This window comes from Ranitomeya imitator, chromosome 3, assembly GCF_032444005.1.
Source record: "Ranitomeya imitator isolate aRanImi1 chromosome 3, aRanImi1.pri, whole genome shotgun sequence".
NCBI lineage: Eukaryota > Metazoa > Chordata > Amphibia > Anura > Dendrobatidae > Ranitomeya > Ranitomeya imitator.
In genome coordinates, this window is record NC_091284.1 from 837,779,707 (window position 1) to 837,798,385 (window position 18,679).

Genomic DNA, 18,679 nt, shown 5'->3' on the forward strand with positions numbered 1-18,679 from the left:
GCAAACATACAAGATCCCCCATAATCATCAATACCAAACATACAAGATCCACCATAATCATCAATACCAAACATACAAGATCCCCCATAATCATCAATACCAAACATACAAGATCCCCCATAATCATCAATACCAAACATACAAGATCCCCCATAATCATCAATACCAAACATACAAGATCCCCCATAATCATCAATACCAAACATACAAGATCCCCCATAATCATCAATACCAAACATACAAGATCCCCCATAATCATCAATACCAAACATACAAGATCCCCCATAATCATCAATACCAAACATACAAGATCCCCCATAATCATCAATACCAAACATACAAGATCCCCATAATCATCAATACCAAACATACAAGATCCCCCATAATCATCAATAACAAACATACAAGATCCCCCATAATCATCAATACCAAACATACAAGATCCCCCATAATCATCAATACCAAACATACAAGATCCCCCATAATCATCAATACCAAACATACAAGATCCCCCATAATCATCAATACCAAACATACAAGATCCCCCATAATCATCAATACCAAACATACAAGATCCCCCATAATCATCAATACCAAACATACAAGATCCCCCATAATCATCAATACCAAACATACAAGATCCCCCATAATCATCAATACCAAACATACAAGATCCCCCATAATCATCAATAGCAAACATACAAGATCCCCCATAATCATCAATACCAAACATACAATACAAGATCCCCCATAATCATCAATACCAAACGTACAAGATCCCCATAATCATCAATACCAAACGTACAAGATCCCACAATAATCATCAATACCAAACGTACAAGATCCCCCATAATCATCAATACCAAACGTACAAGATCCCCCATAATCATCAATACCAAACGTACAAGATCCCCCATAATCATCAATACCAAACGTACAAGATCCCCCATAATCATCAATACCAAACGTACAAGATCCCCCATAATCATCAATACCAAACGTACAAGATCCCCCATAATCATCAATACCAAACGTACAAGATCCCCCATAATCATCAATACCAAACGTACAAGATCCCCCATAATCATCAATACCAAACGTACAAGATCCCCCATAATCATCAATACCAAACGTACAAGATCCCCCATAATCATCAATACCAAACATACAAGATCCCCCATAATCATCAATACCAAACATACAAGATCCCCCATAATCATCAATACCAAACATACAAGATCCCCCATAATCATCAATACCAAACATACAAGATCCCCCATATCTATAAATAATACAAACACAACAATGCAAAAAATGTATCAGTCACATAATAATGATCATTTATATTTATATAGCGCCAACATATTCGGCAGCGCTTTACATTATAGAGGGGACTTGTACAGACAATTACATTACAGCATAACAATAATCACTGTTCAAAATAGATACCAAGAGGAATGAGGGCCCTGATCACAAGCTTACATACACAACACACCAGCAGAATAGTGAGTGCAGCTCTGGGGTATAACACAGGACCAGTGATGTATGTACGCAGTGACTGCACCAGCAGAATAGTGAGTGCAGCTCTGGAGTATAATACAGGAGGTAACTCAGGGTCAGTAATGTAATGTATATACACAGTGACTGCACCAGCAGAATAGTGAGTGCAGCTCTGGAGTATAATACAGGATGTAACTCAGGATCAGTAATGTCATGTATGTACACAGTGACTGCACCAGCAGAATAGTGAGTGCAGCTCTGGGGTATAATACAGGATGTAACTCAGGATCAGTAATGTAATGTATGTACACAGTGACTGCACCAGCAGAATAGTGAGTGCAGCTCTGGGGTATAATACAGGAGGTAACTCAGGATCAGTAATGTCATGTATGTACACAGTGACTGCACCAGCAGAATAGTGAGTGCAGCTCTGGGGTATAATATAGGAGGTAACTCAGGATCAGTAATGTATGTACAGTGACTGCACCAGCAGAATAGTGAGTGCAGCTCTGGAGTATAATACAGGATGTAACTCAGGATCAGTAATGTAATGTATGTACACAGTGACTGCACCAGCAGAATAGTGAGTGCAGCTCTGGGGTATAATACAGGATGTAACTCAGGATCAGTAATGTAATGTATGTACACAGTGACTGCACCAGCAGAATAGTGAGTGCAGCTCTGGGGTATAATACAGGATGTAACTCAGAATCAGTAATGTAATGTATGTACACAGTGACTGCACCAGCAGAATAGTGAGTGCAGCTCTGGAGTATAATATAGGAGGTAACTCAGGATCAGTAATGTATGTACACAGTGACTGCACCAGCAGAATAGTGAGTGCAGCTCTGAGGTATAATACAGGATGTAACTCAGGATCAGTAATGTAATGTATGTACACAGTGACTGCACCAGCAGAATAGTGAGTGCAGCTCTGGGATATAATACAGGATGTAACTCAGGATCAGTAATGTAATGTATGTACACGGTGACTGCACCAGCAGAATAGTGAGTGCAGCTCTGGAATATAATACAGGATGTAACTCAGGATCAGTAATGTAATGTATGTACACAGTGACTGCATCAGCAGAATAGTGAGTGCAGCTCTGGGGTATAATACAGGATGTAGCTCAGGATCAGTAATGCAATGTATGTACACAGTGACTGCACCAGCAGAATAGTGAGTGTAGCTCTGGGGTATAATACAGGAGGTAACTCAGGATCAGTAATGTAATGTATGTACACAGTGACTGCACCAGCGGAATAGTGAGTGCAGCTCTGGAGTATAATACAGGAGGTAACTCAGGAGCAGTAATGTATGTACACAGTGACTGCACCAGCAGAATAGTAAGTGCAGCTCTGGGGTATAATACATGATGTAACTCAGGATCAGTAATGTAATGTATGTACACAGTGACTGCACCAGCAGAATAGTGAGTGTAGCTCTGGGGTATAATACAGGAGGTAACTCAGGATCAGTAATGTAATGTATGTACACAGTGACTGCACCAGCGGAATAGTGAGTGCAGCTCTGGAGTATAATACAGGAGGTAACTCAGGAGCAGTAATGTATGTACACAGTGACTGCACCAGCAGAATAGTAAGTGCAGCTCTGGGGTATAATACAGGATGTAACTCAGGATCAGTAATGTAATTTATGTACACAGTGACTGCACCAGCAGAATAGTGAGTGCAGCTCTGGAGTATAATACAGGATGTAACTCAGGATCAATAATGTAATGTATGTACACAGTGACTGCACCAGCAGAATAGTGAGTGCAGCTCTGCGGTATAATACTGGATGTAACTCAGGATCAGTAATGTAATGTATGTACACAGTGACTGCACCAGCAGAATAGTGAGTGCAGCTCTGGGGTATAATACAGGATGTAACTCAGGATCAGTAATGTAATGTATGTACACAGTGACTGCACCAGCAGAATAGTGAGTGCAGCTCTGGGATATAATACAGGATGTAACTCAGGATCAGTAATGTAATGTATGTACACGGTGACTGCACCAGCAGAATAGTGAGTGCAGCTCTGGAGTATAATACAGGATGTAACTCAGGATCAGTAATGTAATGTATGTACACAGTGACTGCACCAGCAGAATAGTGAGTGCAGCTCTGGGGTATAATACAGGATGTAGCTCAGGATCAGTAATGTAATGTATGTACACAGTGACTGCACCAGCAGAATAGTGAGTGTAGCTCTGGGGTATAATACAGGAGGTAACTCAGGATCAGTAATGTAATGTATGTACACAGTGACTGCACCAGCAGAATAGTGAGTGCAGCTCTGGAGTATAATACAGGATGTAACTCAGGATCAGTAATGTAATGTATGTACACAGTGACTGCACCAGCAGAATAGTGAGTGCAGCTCTGGAGTATAATACAGGATGTAACTCAGGATCAGTAATGTAATGTATGAACACAGTGACTGCACCAGCAGAATAGTGAGTGCAGCTCTGGAGTATAATACAGGATGTAACTCAGGATCAGTAATGTAATGTATGAACACAGTGACTGCACCAGCAGAATAGTGAGTGCAGCTCTGGGGTATAATACAGGATGTAACTCAGGATCAGTAATGTAATGTATGTACACAGTGAGTGCTCCAGCAGAATAGTGAGTGCAGCTCTGGAGTATAATACAGGATGTAACTCAGGATCAGTAATGTAACGTATGTACACAGTGACTGCACCAGCAGAATAGTGAGTGCAGTTCTGGAGTATAATACAGGATATAACTCAGGATCAGTAATGTAATGTATGTACACAGTGACTGCACCAGCAGAATAGTGAGTGCAGCTCTGGGGTATAATACAGGATGTAACTCAGGATCAGTAATGTATGTACACAGTGACTGCACCAGCAGAATAGTGAGAGCAGCTCTGGAGTATAATACAGGATGTAACTCAGGATCAGTAATGTAATGTATGTACACAGTGACTGCACCAGCAGAATAGTGAGTGCAGCTCTGGAGTATAATACAGGATGTAACTCAGGATCAGTAATGTAATGTATGAACACAGTGACTGCACCAGCAGAATAGTGAGTGCAGCTCTGGAGTATAATACAGGATGTAACTCAGGATCAGTAATGTAATGTATGAACACAGTGACTGCACCAGCAGAATAGTGAGTGCAGCTCTGGGGTATAATACAGGATGTAACTCAGGATCAGTAATGTAATGTATGTACACAGTGAGTGCTCCAGCAGAATAGTGAGTGCAGCTCTGGAGTATAATACAGGATGTAACTCAGGATCAGTAATGTAACGTATGTACACAGTGACTGCACCAGCAGAATAGTGAGAGCAGCTCTGGGGTATAATACAGGATGTAACTCAGGATCAGTAATGTAATGTATGTACACAGTGACTGCACCAGCAGAATAGTGAGTGCAGCTCTGGGGTATAATACAGGATGTAACTCAGGATCAGTAATGTATGTACACAGTGACTGCACCAGCAGAATAGTGAGTGCAGCTCTGGGGTATAATACAGGATGTAACTCAGGATCAGTAATGTAATGTATGTACACAGTGACTGCACCAGCAGAATAGTGAGTGCAGCTCTGGAGTATAATACAGGATGTAACTCAGGATCAGTAATGTATGTACACAGTGACTCCACCAGCAGAATAGTGAGTGCAGCTCTGGAGTATAATACAGGATTTAACTGAGGATTAGTAATGTAATGTATGTACACAGTGATACATGGCGCTAATTATCTTGGTAGATATTTCAAAACCGTGTAGAAGGGTGCAGAGGTCCTTAATCTGTGCGCACTCTGTAAATGTGATAGAGTCACTACCTGTATACCTTTTCTGACTCCCATTATATAGACTTTTTTATATCACCAACCTGCTCTGACGTGGCACTTAGGTGTCACTACCCTTTGTATTTTTATATTGTTTACATCTCTATTATACTAATTCTTATGATTACAATTTGTAATAAAGTTATACATATATTTTTTAAGCACAACTGTGGTGTCCATCTCTTTTTTCGGTTATCTATTTGAATATTTATGATTGAGCCCCCTCTTTCGTTATATGCCTCCTTTTGGGCTAATATAACTATAGGATAAGTAACAGATACGTGTCTGATAGACGCCTTTCCATTGCTACCCATGGGCTTGATGTCACCGGACAATACAAGGCTGACATCAACCCCACAAATATTAACTCCACTTGCCACCGTTACAGGGCAAGTGGGAAGAGCCGGGCGAAGCATCAGAATTGGTGCATCCAAAAGATGCGCCTTTTATGGGGTGTCTGCAGGCTGCAATTTTTAGGCTGGGGGGGCAATTATCAGCCTGAGAATACCAGCCTCCAGCTGTCTGCTTTAGCCTGGCTGGTTGTCAAAAATGAGGGGGACCCCACACCATTTCTTCAAAGTTATTTATTTTAATAATTTAAAACAAACGTTGTGAGGACTCCTCTATTCTTCATAAGCAGCCTTGCTAACGCTGACAGCTGAGGTTTGCAAGCCGCAGCTGTCAGCTTTGCCTGGCTAGTTATCAAAAATACGAGGCAATAATATTTTAATATTATTTATTTATAGCTAGCTGATGAATACACCCATCAGTGGCGCCTGTTCTCGCTATTATCAGCGACAGCAGGTGTAGGCTGATGGTAGTAGTAGTAGACCCATCAGCCGACGCTTTTGCCAGTGGTAAATCTTTTAGCTCCCATCACAGCTGCAAGATCACGCTACCATCTGACAGCGTATGAACCACAGCTGTTTGACCAGTGGTAATAATCTTACCCCTGATCAGAGGCATGGATATGACTGCCTGGCAAACACTGGATGTTCGGGCCCCCATTCCCACCCATTCATGCGAGTGGGGTCCAGGTTCAGGTACTGTTCTGATACCAAACTGAACTTTTTAAACTCTTAGACCTGAAGATCCAGGGGTTCGCCCATCACTAGTCTCCTCTTCTTATTGTTGGGATTTCTCAGGGTTCAGTTCTAGGTCCCCTCATCTTCTCTCTATACATTGCCCCTATTGGATGAAACCATCAGCACATTCGGTTTTCAGTACCATCTCTGTGCTGAAACAGATCGTCTCCTGACCTCACCTCCACCATAACACAAAATAGCAAGGATTGTCTGCTGTCTCTAACAATACGTGCTCCCTCTATCTGCACAGAATGTCTCCAAAACTGAACCTCTTGTTGGGGTCGGCTCCAGGTATTTTTGGGCCCCGGCCGAAAGACTCTCAGTAGTCCCTTTATCAGGATTCATGATGCACAGATAAGAAATCTAGGTCCAGTACAATAAATATATGTCCAGTACAAGAAATCTAGGTCCAGTACAAGAAATCTAGGTCCAGTACAAGAAATCTAGGTCCAGTACAAGAAATCTAGGTCCAGTACAAGAAATCTAGGTCCAGTACAAGAAATCTAGGTCCAGTACAATAAATCTAGGTCCAGTACAATAAATCTAGGTCCAGTACAAGAAATCTAGGTCCAGTACAAGAAATCTAGGTCCAGTACAAGAAATCTAGGTCCAGTACAAGAAATCTAGGTCCAGTACAAGAAATCTAGGTCCAGTACAATAAATCTAGGTCCAGTACAATAAATCTAGGTCCAGTACAAGAAATCTAGGTCCACTACAATAAATCTAGGTCCAGTACAATAAATCTAGGTCCACTACAATAAATCTAGGTCCAGTACAAGAAATTTAGGTCCAGTACAAGAAATCTAGGTCCAGTACAAGAAATCTAGGTCCAGTACAAGAAATCTAGGTCCAGTACAAGAAATCTAGGTCCAGTACAAGAAATCTAGGTCCAGTACAAGAAATCTAGGTCCACTACAAGAAATCTAGGTCCAGTACAAGAAATCTAGGTCCAGTACAATAAATCTAGGTCCAGTACAATAAATCTAGGTCCAGTACAATAAATCTAGGTCCAGTACAAGAAATCTAGGTCCAGTACAATAAATCTAGGTCCAGTACAATAAATCTAGGTCCAGTACAAGAAATCTAGGTCCAGTACAAGAAATCTAGGTCCAGTACAAGAAATCTAGGTCCAGTACAAGAAATCTAGGTCCACTACAAGAAATCTAGGTCCACTACAAGAAATCTAGGTCCACTACAAGAAATCTAGGTCCACTACAAGAAATCTAGGTCCACTACAAGAAATCTAGGTCCAGTACAAGAAATCTAGGTCCAGTACAATAAATCTAGGTCCAGTACAATAAATCTAGGTCCAGTACAAGAAATCTAGGTCCAGTACAAGAAATCTAGGTCCAGTACAAGAAATCTAGGTCCAGTACAAGAAATCTAGGTCCAGTACAAGAAATCTAGGTCCAGTACAAGAAATCTAGGTCCACTACAAGAAATCTAGGTCCAGTACAATAAATCTAGGTCCAGTACAAGAAATCTAGGTCCAGTACAAGAAATCTAGGTCCAGTACAATAAATCTAGGTCCAGTACAATAAATCTAGGTCCAGTACCATAAATCTAGGTCCAGTACCATAAATCTAGGTCCAGTACAATAAATCTAGGTCCAGTACAAGAAATCTAGGTCCAGTACAAGAAATCTAGGTCCAGTACAAGAAATCTAGGTCCAGTACAAGAAATCTAGGTCCAGTACAAGAAATCTAGGTCCAGTACAAGAAATCTAGGTCCAGTACAAGAAATCTAGGTCCAGTACAAGAAATCTAGGTCCAGTACAAGAAATCTAGGTCCAGTACAAGAAATCTAGGTCCAGTACAAGAAATCTAGGTCCAGTACAAGAAATCTAGGTCCAGTACAATAAATCTAGGTCCAGTACAAGAAATCTAGGTCCAGTACAAGAAATCTAGGTCCACTACAAGAAATCTAGGTCCAGTACAAGAAATCTAGGTCCAGTACAAGAAATCTAGGTCCAGTACAAGAAATCTAGGTCCAGTACAAGAAATCTAGGTCCAGTACAATAAATCTAGGTCCAGTACAAGAAATCTAGGTCCAGTACAAGAAATCTAGGTCCAGTACAAGAAATCTAGGTCCAGTACAATAAATCTAGGTCCAGTACAAGAAATCTAGGTCCAGTACAATTAATCTAGGTCCAGTACAAGAAATCTAGGTCCAGTACAAGAAATCTAGGTCCAGTACAAGAAATCTAGGTCCAGTACAAGAAATCTAGGTCCAGTACAAGAAATCTAGGTCCACTACAAGAAATCTAGGTCCAGTACAAGAAATCTAGGTCCAGTACAAGAAATCTAGGTCCAGTACAATAAATCTAGGTCCAGTACAAGAAATCTAGGTCCAGTACAAGAAATCTAGGTCCAGTACAATAAATCTAGGTCCAGTACAATAAATCTAGGTCCAGTACAAGAAATCTAGGTCCAGTACAAGAAATCTAGGTCCAGTACAAGAAATCTAGGTCCAGTACAAGAAATCTAGGTCCACTACAAGAAATCTAGGTCCACTACAAGAAATCTAGGTCCACTACAAGAAATCTAGGTCCAGTACAATAAATCTAGGTCCAGTACAATAAATCTAGGTCCAGTACAAGAAATCTAGGTCCAGTACAAGAAATCTAGGTCCAGTACAATAAATCTAGGTCCAGTACAAGAAATCTAGGTCCAGTACAAGAAATCTAGGTCCAGTACAATAAATCTAGGTCCAGTACAATAAATCTAGGTCCAGTACAAGAAATCTAGGTCCAGTACAAGAAATCTAGGTCCAGTACAAGAAATCTAGGTCCAGTACAATAAATCTAGGTCCAGTACAATAAATGTAGGTCCAGTACAAGAAATCTAGGTCCAGTACAAGAAATCTAGGTCCAGTACAATAAATCTAGGTCCAGTACAAGAAATCTAGGTCCAGTACAAGAAATCTAGGTCCAGTACAAGAAATCTAGGTCCAGTACAAGAATTCTAGGTCCAGTACAAGAAATCTAGGTCCAGTACAATAAATCTAGGTCCAGTACAATAAATCTAGGTCCAGTACAAGAAATCTAGGTCCAGTACAAGAAATCTAGGTCCAGTACAAGAAATCTAGGTCCAGTACAAGAAATCTAGGTCCAGTACAATAAATCTAGGTCCAGTACAAGAAATCTAGGTCCAGTACAAGAAATCTAGGTCCAGTACAACGCCAAAGATTTCACTTCTTACATCACATGAGTGATATCTATTGTAAATTCTACAATAGCTCAGAAACCGGTGTATACTCGCCACATAGTGCGTGCCCTGGGGGATATAAAAGTCTGAAGTCACACAGAGACTCAGAGGGACTGCAGACTTTTCATTTTAGACCGGACAGTATAGTCCCCCGCACACAGTATTATGGGCAGCACATAGTCCTCCATTCAGTATTCTGGGCACCACATAGTCCTCCATACAGTATTATCGGCACCACATAGTCCTCCACACAGTATTATAGGCACCACATATTCCTCCATTCAGTATTATGGGCACCACATAGTCCTCCATACAGTATTATCGGCACCACATATTCCTCCATTCAGTATTATGGGCACCGAATAATCCCCTATACTGTATTATAGGCACCACATAGTCCTCTACACAGAATTATAGGCACCACATAGTCTTTAATGCAGTGTTTTAGGCACCTCATATTCCTCCATACAATATTTTGGGCACCATAGATTCCTTCATACAGTATTATGTCCACTGCATAGTCCTCCATACAGAATTATAGGCACCACATAGTCCTCCATACAGTATTATGGGCACCACATAGTCCTCCATACAGTATTATGGGCATCACTTAGTCCTCTATTCAGTATTATGGGCACCGCATAGTCCTCCATACAGTATTATAAGCACCGCATAGTCATCCATACAGTATTATAGGCACAACATAGTCCTCCATACAATATTATGGGCACCACATAGTCCTCCATTCAGTATTATGGGCACCACATGGTCCTCTATACGGTATTATAGGCACAACATAGTCCTCCATACAGTATTATGGGCACCACATAGTTCTCCATACAGTATTATGGGCACCACATAGTCCTCCATACAGTATTATGGGCATCACTTAGTCCTCTATTCAGTATTATGGGCACCGCATAGTCCTCCATACAGTATTATAAGCACCACATAGTCATCCATACAGTATTATAGGCACCGCATAGTCCTCCATTCAGTATTATGGGCACCACATCGTCCTCTATACAGTATTATAGGCACAACATAGTCCTCCATACAATATTATGGGCACCACATAGTCCTCCATACAGTATTATGGGCACCACATAGTTCTCCATACAGTATTATGGGCACCACATAGTCCTCCATACAGTATTATGGGCATCACTTAGTCCTCTATTCAGTATTATGGGCACCGCATAGTCCTCCATACAGTATTATAAGCACCACATAGTCATCCATACAGTATTATAGGCACCGCATAGTCCTCCATTCAGTATTATGGGCACCACATCATCCTCTATACAGTATTATAGGCACAACATAGTCCTCCATACAGTATTATGGGCACCACATAGTTCTCCATACAGTATTATGGGCACCGCATATTCCTCCATTCAGTATTCTGGGCACCTCCAAAATAGTCCTCCAAACAGAATTATAGGCACCACATAGTCTTTAATGCAGTATTTTTGGCACCTCATATTCCTCCATTCAATATTTTGGGCACCATATATTCCTCCATACAGTATTATTGCCATTGCATAGTCCTCCATACAGAATTATAGGCACCACATATTCCTCCATTCAGTATTATGGGTATCACTTAGTCCTCCATTCAGTATTATGTGCACCACATAGTCCCATATATTGCTCCATACAACATATAATCGTCCCATATATTATTCCATGCATTAATATATATATATATCTCCTCTCATTTCTTGCTGCTGCAGGCTCCTGGCACTCTGCATTGTAGTGACGTCATCACACCCTCTGCCCTGAGACCTCACAGAGAGCGGGTAGACTCTGAAGAGACCAGAGAAGTGAGGGATGAGGACAGGTGAGCATTTGAGAGTTATGGGGGCAGTGCCAGCACTGACCCCGGGGTCCCCCCCACTCACGGCCCTATAGCGTGCTGGTGTTTCCGATGGCAAGTGGGCCCCCAGTTTGACCAGGGCCCTGGTACTTGCTCGAGTGTGCCGGGTGGTAACGTCGGCCTTGCTTCTCGTGTTTCCTCACTCTACTATCTTGCATATACCCGATATCGCAATTTTCATGGGTGAGTCTACCATTACTCCACTGCCTGGGAGTTAGATATGACACAGAACTTTCCTTTATTCCCTAAATCCGATCACTGACTCATGTTACCTGCATCTAAAAATCATCTCTAGAATTCAACGTTTTTTTTTAACATTTGACTCTGCAAAAACTGTTTCTTGTATTCATTCTCGTCTGGACTATTGTAACTCTCTACTGATCGGTCTCCCTCTATTCAAACTATCTCCTCTCTAATCCGTCCTGAATGCGGCAGCCAGGGTCGTATTTCGGTCCAGCCGCTTCACCTAGGGGTTGGCACCTCCACCTTCTACCAGTCATTGTGTAACCAAGATCCGAGAATTTAACAGCGCAGTAAAGGTGACTCAGTGATGACTCACAGGTGACTCAGTGATGACTCACGACGGGAATTTATTTTACAAGAAAATAAAGAGCAGAAATAAGAGATGAACAAGAAGCAGTACAGATGACGATCAACATGCGGATCAATACACCGTCACTTAAGATACTACTTCACAGGTAATGCCTAATGTTGCATAATCCCAGTCTCTCTGGCAGGGAAACGTCAGTGTCAGCCCAACTGGTCACCACTTCCTCTTATAGAAACAATTCAATATACAAATGGATGATTTCAAATATCATCATCCAGGGCCGACCGGAGCTACGATACAATGCAATCACAAGTCCAATTCAAGTTAGCAACTTTCCTCAATTAGTACCGTACATCTGCACAGGAAGCAACGGCCTGATTCACTTGAAACGTCTGTCAAAGATGACATGCGCTCCTCTTAATTTGGTAATCAGCATCTAGTCTTCGATGCTTGACCTGAGAAGTCTGGTCTGTTGTGCTTATCCTTCAGTGTTTGATCTTCGATGCTTGACTTGAGACATCTGGTGCGGTGCTAATCCTTCAGTGTTTGATCTTTGGTGCTTCACCTGTGAAATCTGGTTCATGGTGCTTGACCTTTGATTTTCGATCTTCGATGCTTGTCCTGAGAAGTCTCATCTGTGGTGCTTGACCTTTGATGTTTGATCTCCAGTGCTTGAAGTGTGAAGTGTGGTCTGCAGAGCTTGGACTTTGGTGTTTGATCTTTGATGCTTGACCTGTGAAGTCTGGTCTGCAGTGCTTGGCCTTCAGCGTTTGATCTGTGAAGTCTGGTCTGCAGTGCTTGGCCTTCAGTGTTTGATCTGTGAAATCTGGTCTGCAGTGCTTGGCCTTCAGTGTTTGATCTGTAAAGTCTGGTCTGCAGTGCTTGGCCTTCAGTGTTTGATCTGTAAAGTCTGGTCTGCGATGCTTGGCCATCGGTGATTGATCTTCAGGGCTTGACCTGTGAAGTCTGCTCTGCTGTGCTTGGCCTTCTTTTGTTCAATCTTAGGTACTTGACCTATGAAGTATGGTCTTTGATGCCTGGCCTTCAGGGTTTGATCTTCAGCACTTGACCTGTGAAGTCTGGTCTCCGGTGCTTGGCCTTCAGTGTTTGATCTGTAAAGTCTGGTCTGCAGTGCTTGACCTTTGGTGTTTGATCTTCAGTGCTTGACATGTGAAGTCTGGTCTGCGATGCTTGGCCATCGGTGTTTGATCTTCAGGGCTTGTCCATGAAGTCTGGTCTGCAGTGCTTGGCCTTCAGTGTTTGATCTGTGAAGTCTGGTCAGCAGTGCTTGGCCTTCAGTGTTTGATCTGTAAAGCCTGGTCTGCAGTGCTTGGCCTTCAGTGTTTGATCTGTAAAGTCTGGTCTGCGATGCTTGGCCATCGGTGATTGATCTTCAGGGCTTGACCTGTGAAGTCTGCTCTGCTGTGCTTGGCCTTCTTGTGTTCAATCTTAGGTACTTGACCTATGAAGTATGGTCTTTGATGCCTGGCCTTCAGGGTTTGATCTTCAGCACTTGACCTGTGAAGTCTGGTCTCCGGTGCTTGGCCTTTGGTGTTTGATCTTTGGTACTTGACCTGTAAAGTCTGGTCTGTGGTGCTTGTCCTTTGGTGTTTGATCTTCAGTGCTTGATCTAGAAAGTCAGGCCTCCTCTCGGATCAGATCACTATCAGGTACTTCTACTGCAGTTGTGGCCACAAGCTCACTCTGCTTTTTACGCATCCTCTTCCTTTAACATTTTGGTGCCAACTGTCTCCCTGCTTCACCATCCCACCTTTTTACAGTTAGCAACTGTGACACAGCTGTCACCTGACCCAGCGTCCCCTTCAAACTTTTCCCTCGAGGAAGCACACTCTCTGTCCTTCAGTTCCTGCCTGTTCAGCCCAACCAGCAGGTGGCTGAATTTACTTGCAAGTGCTGTGAGATGTTGACTGGGTTCATTTTCTGTTGATCACTCCCTTACAATTGCACTGGTTACTAGTGATGAGCGAATATACTCGTTACTCGAGATTTCTCCAGCACGCTCGGGGGTCCTCCGAGTATTTTTTTAGAGCTCGGAATTTTAGGTTTTTTTGCCGCAGCTGAATGATTTACATCTGTTAGCCAGCATAAGTACATGTGGGGGTTATCTGGTTGCTAGGGAATCCCCACATGTACTTATGCTGTCGAACAGATGTAAATCATTCAGCTGAGGTGAGGAAAACTAAATCTCCGAGCACTAAAAAATACTCGGAGGACCCCCAAGCATGCTCGAGAAATCTCATTTAACGAGTATATTCGCTCATCACTACTGGTTACCCATCTGCTACAGAAAACAATACAAACTCGTCTCTCTCCCCCACAAAGCTCTCCACAGATCTGCACCACCCTCCATCTCCTCCTCACCTCTATCACCTTACCAATGCTTTCCATTCTGCAAGTGATGTAAAACTAACGCCCTCCAAAAACCTAAACTTCACACCTCCGCCTTTAAGACTTCTCTCGTCCTTCGCTAGTGTTCTGGAATGCGCTATCTGGTCACTCTTATTCCATGCACACAGTAGCACCTGATAACTGCACTGGGACAGATCCTGGCTGATGACCGGATAACGCAGCTTTATATCATAGCCCCTATTTATTTTAATGATGGCTGCACAGTACATGACAGCACGTTGTGCCCCCTACTTCCTTATAGATTACAATTGGTGGGCGACAAGACCCTCACTCCTCCTGTAGCCGGTGAACTATGTGTTACTTTGTATTGCTATTGTCTGTACAAGTCCTCGCTTATTTTACATTGCTGACAAATATATTGGCGAAACAGAAATAAAATTATTTATTATTAATGATTACTTTTTTGAGATTTTTGTTCCTGCTTTACTGATTTGTAATATCAAACAACAAGTTAATGAAATCATTTACATTTCCTCAGAGAAATAAATCATTTTGATTAGTTATTCTTTCTTATATTATATTTTGCGGCTTTAGGCTATTGATGAGATGCAGACGAAGTGCTCGTTATAAGTTCTCTGTATACTCACAGGTAAGAGCGGAGATAAGAGGCAGCAGGTGCAGGAGTGCGATCCTCGGTCGCCGAACGCCCAGAGGACTCTGACGACTCTCACTTTTGCTTTCTTTTATCGGGAGGTTGTGTTTATTTATTCTATTTCCTTGGTGCATGTGTGAATAAGCTAAAATTCCCCTAAGGTGCGTGCGATGCCCATTGCCCAGATACCATCCGTCAAGTTGTTGCCAAGTAGGAGGAAAAAGTTTGATTGTTAGTTGCTGTGACTTTAAGCAACGAGAATTTGACAATGAATCTCTGCGGTTGCGCTCGTTACATCAAACGGCAAACTAACAAACCATATAAACTTCTAGACTTTTTCACAGTTAAATAGATTAACCCCTTCACTCCATGGCCACTTTTCTTTTTTTTTTCGATTTTCTTCCCCTAATTCTAAGAGTCATAACTTTTTTTTTTTTTTTTTGCGGGACGAGTTGTACTTTGGAACGACGCCATTCATTCTACCATGAGGTGTACAGAAAAATGGGGGGAAAAAAAATCCAAGTGTGTTGAAATTGCAAAAAAAAAAGTGCAATTCCACAAAAGTTTTTTGGGTTCATTAGTTACCGTGTTGACTATATGGTAGAAGTCACTCATCAATACGATTCCCCAGCTCAGCACGAGTACGCAGATACCAAACGTGTGTAGATTTTTTATTTTTATTTAAATGGTTAAAAAAATTTGACATTTTCCGAGAGCCGTAGTGTTATTATTTTTCAGGATCTGGGGCCGGGTGAGCGGATGTTGTCACTGAGACCATTTTTGGGATAGATACAATGTTTTTATCACCTCTTTTTATTGCAATGTTGCGGCGGATAAAAAAAACATCATTCTATCATTTTGAATATTTTTCTACTTACCAATTAATTAATTTACCAATCTGATTAATTTACTTTATATATTGATTCTGAACGCAGCAATGTCAAATATGTGCATTTATTATTATTTTTTGGCTTTTTTTAATTTCATTAGGACAAAAGGGCGATGATTTTAACTTTTCAGGGTTTTTTTTTTCACATTTTTAAACTTTTTCTTTTCCCGTTTCGCTGTAGTTAATAGTCTCCTTGGGGGACTTGAAGGTGCGCTCGTCTGATCCCTACATTGCTATAAGCACACATAGCAATGTATAGCAGAAATCGGCACAAACGGGCACGGGGGTCTTCAGAAGATCCAAGGCTGTCTCCACAACCCATTGGCGCCCTGTGATCATGTCACGCATTCGCCAATGGGAGCGTGGAATAATGCGCTCCTTGCTGGCGCATTTTAAATGCCGCTATCCGAGATTGACAGCAGGATTTAACAGGTTAACAGCCGTGGGAAGAGCTCCGATCCACATGCGGCCGTTAAAGGCACATGACGGCTGATGTGAGCCAGAATCAAAGGCAGGAGCACGACATATGACATAACTAAGGGGTTACCGGTATAAAAATGTTTACAAAAAATATTCCACTCCATAAATATTATAATATACAACATATAATATCCACAATATATTTATATCTTTATTATTTTTTACAATATATATGTAGTATATAAGATCCAGGTCACGGCGGGGAACAATGTTGTCAGATTATCACTCCACTTTTATGGACTGACAATAAAACCCACAAAATCAAAGCTAAAATGGATTTTACAGGACAAAAGCCCTTTGTCTATGCTCACATATCGCATTTTTTTCTGTATTTTTGCACTTTCTCATTGCTGTCAAGGGTGAAAAAATGCGGCAAAAACGCTAAAAGAATTGAAGTGCTGCTTCTTAAAAAAGTGTTGCAGTTTTTTCATTTCAGCCATAAATTTTTTTTTATAAAGAATGGCGTGCATGAGATTTCTGAAATGTTTTCCCATTGGTAAGGACTGGTGCAGCCTACGCAGTAAGTGCAAGGAAAATCAAAAACTGAACGGAGGCGCTGCAAACACCCAGGGATACACATAGAGGATGGCCCCAGAAAACATTTTCTTCCCCTTTGGAAGCAGTGGGACGCCAAGACTATGTGCAAGGGCAGCCAAAAATGAGTAGGAGGCACGGCAATACACCCTGAAAATGCTGACAGTATAACTTCTCAAAATGAGCAATGGCACAGACTTCTCAACCCGCCGGATGACATAAGAGGAACATAAAGGAGTCCAAGCCATCTTGGACAGACAGGTAAGTCTTAAGTAGTGTTAATCTACTAAAATGCTTGTACATGCCCTCATCATCTCCCGCCTTGACTACTGCAACATCCTTTTCTGTGGCCTCCCTGCTAACACCCTTGCTCCTCTCCAGTCCATCCTTAACTCTGCTGCCCGACTAATTCATCTCTCTCCTCGCTACTCCTCCACTTCCCCCCTCTGCAAATCCCTTCACTGGCTCCCATTCCCTCAGCGTATCCAGTTCAAATTACTAACACTGACCTACAAAGCCATCCACAACCTGCCTCCTCTATATATCTCTGAACTAATCTTCCCTCACGTGATCTCCGGTCCTCCCAAGACCTCCTTCTCTCCTCCACACTTATCCGCTCCTCACCCAACCGCCTCCAAGACTTCTCCTGAATATCCCTCATCCTCTGGAATTCTTTGCCCCAACACGTCCGACTATCAACCACAGTCAGATCCTTCAGACGGAACCTGAAAACTCATCTCTTCAGGAAAGCCTACAGCCTGCACTGACACCGCTGCCGCCTCATCACTAGCGACAGGGTCTGTTCCGCAGGACTGGCGCATAGCAAATGTGGTGCCAATATTCAAAAAGGGCTCTAAAAGTGAACCTGGAAATTATAGGCCAGTAAGTCTAACCTCTATTGTTGGTAAAATATTTGAAGGGTTTCTGAGGGATGTTATTCTTGATTTTCTCAATGAGAATAACTGTTTAACTCCATATCAGCATGGGTTTATGAGAAATCGCTCCTGTCAAACCAATCTAATCAGTTTTTATGAAGAGGTAAGCTATAGGCTGGACCACGGTGAGTCATTGGACGTGGTATATCTCGATTTTTCCAAAGCGTTTGATACCGTGCCGCACAAGAGGTTGGTACACAAAATGAGAATGCTTGGTCTGGGGGAAAATGTGTGTAAATGGGTTAGTAACTGGCTTAGTGATAGAAAGCAGAGGGTGGTTATAAATGGTATAGTCTCTAACTGGGTCGCTGTGACCAGTGGGGACCGCAGGGGTCAGTATTGGGACCTGTTCTCTTCAACATATTCATTAATGATCTGGTAGAAGGTTTACACAGTAAAATATCGATATTTGCAGATGATACAAAACTATGTAAAGCAGTTAATACAAGAGAAGATAGTATTCTGCTACAGATGGATCTGGATAAGTTGGAAACTTGGGCTGAAAGGTGGCAGATGAGGTTTAACAATGATAAATGTAAGGTTATACACATGGGAAGAGGGAATCAATATCACCATTACACACTGAACGGGAAACCACTGGGTAAATCTGACAGGGAGAAGGACTTGGGGATCCTAGTTAATGATAAACTTACCTGGAGCAGCCAGTGCCAGGCAGCAGCTGCCAAGGCAAACAGGATCATGGGGTGCATTAAAAGAGGTCTGGATACACATGATGAGAGCATTATACTGCCTCTGTACAAATCCCTAGTTAGA

At 42.0% G+C, this 18,679-nt stretch overlaps 1 protein-coding gene across 1 annotated transcript in view; it reads right to left on the reverse strand.

The window, feature by feature from the left end:
- The window catches only part of LOC138671404 (ecto-ADP-ribosyltransferase 5-like), a 179,388-nt gene extending 164,260 nt beyond the window's left edge, over positions 1–15,128 (reverse strand). Inside the window, exon 1 of the mRNA XM_069759547.1 lies at positions 15,063–15,128. The gene's annotated coding sequence lies outside the window, so the exon portion shown is untranslated. The remainder of the gene's footprint in view (positions 1–15,062) is intronic.
- Between the last annotated feature and the right edge of the window lie 3,551 nt (positions 15,129–18,679).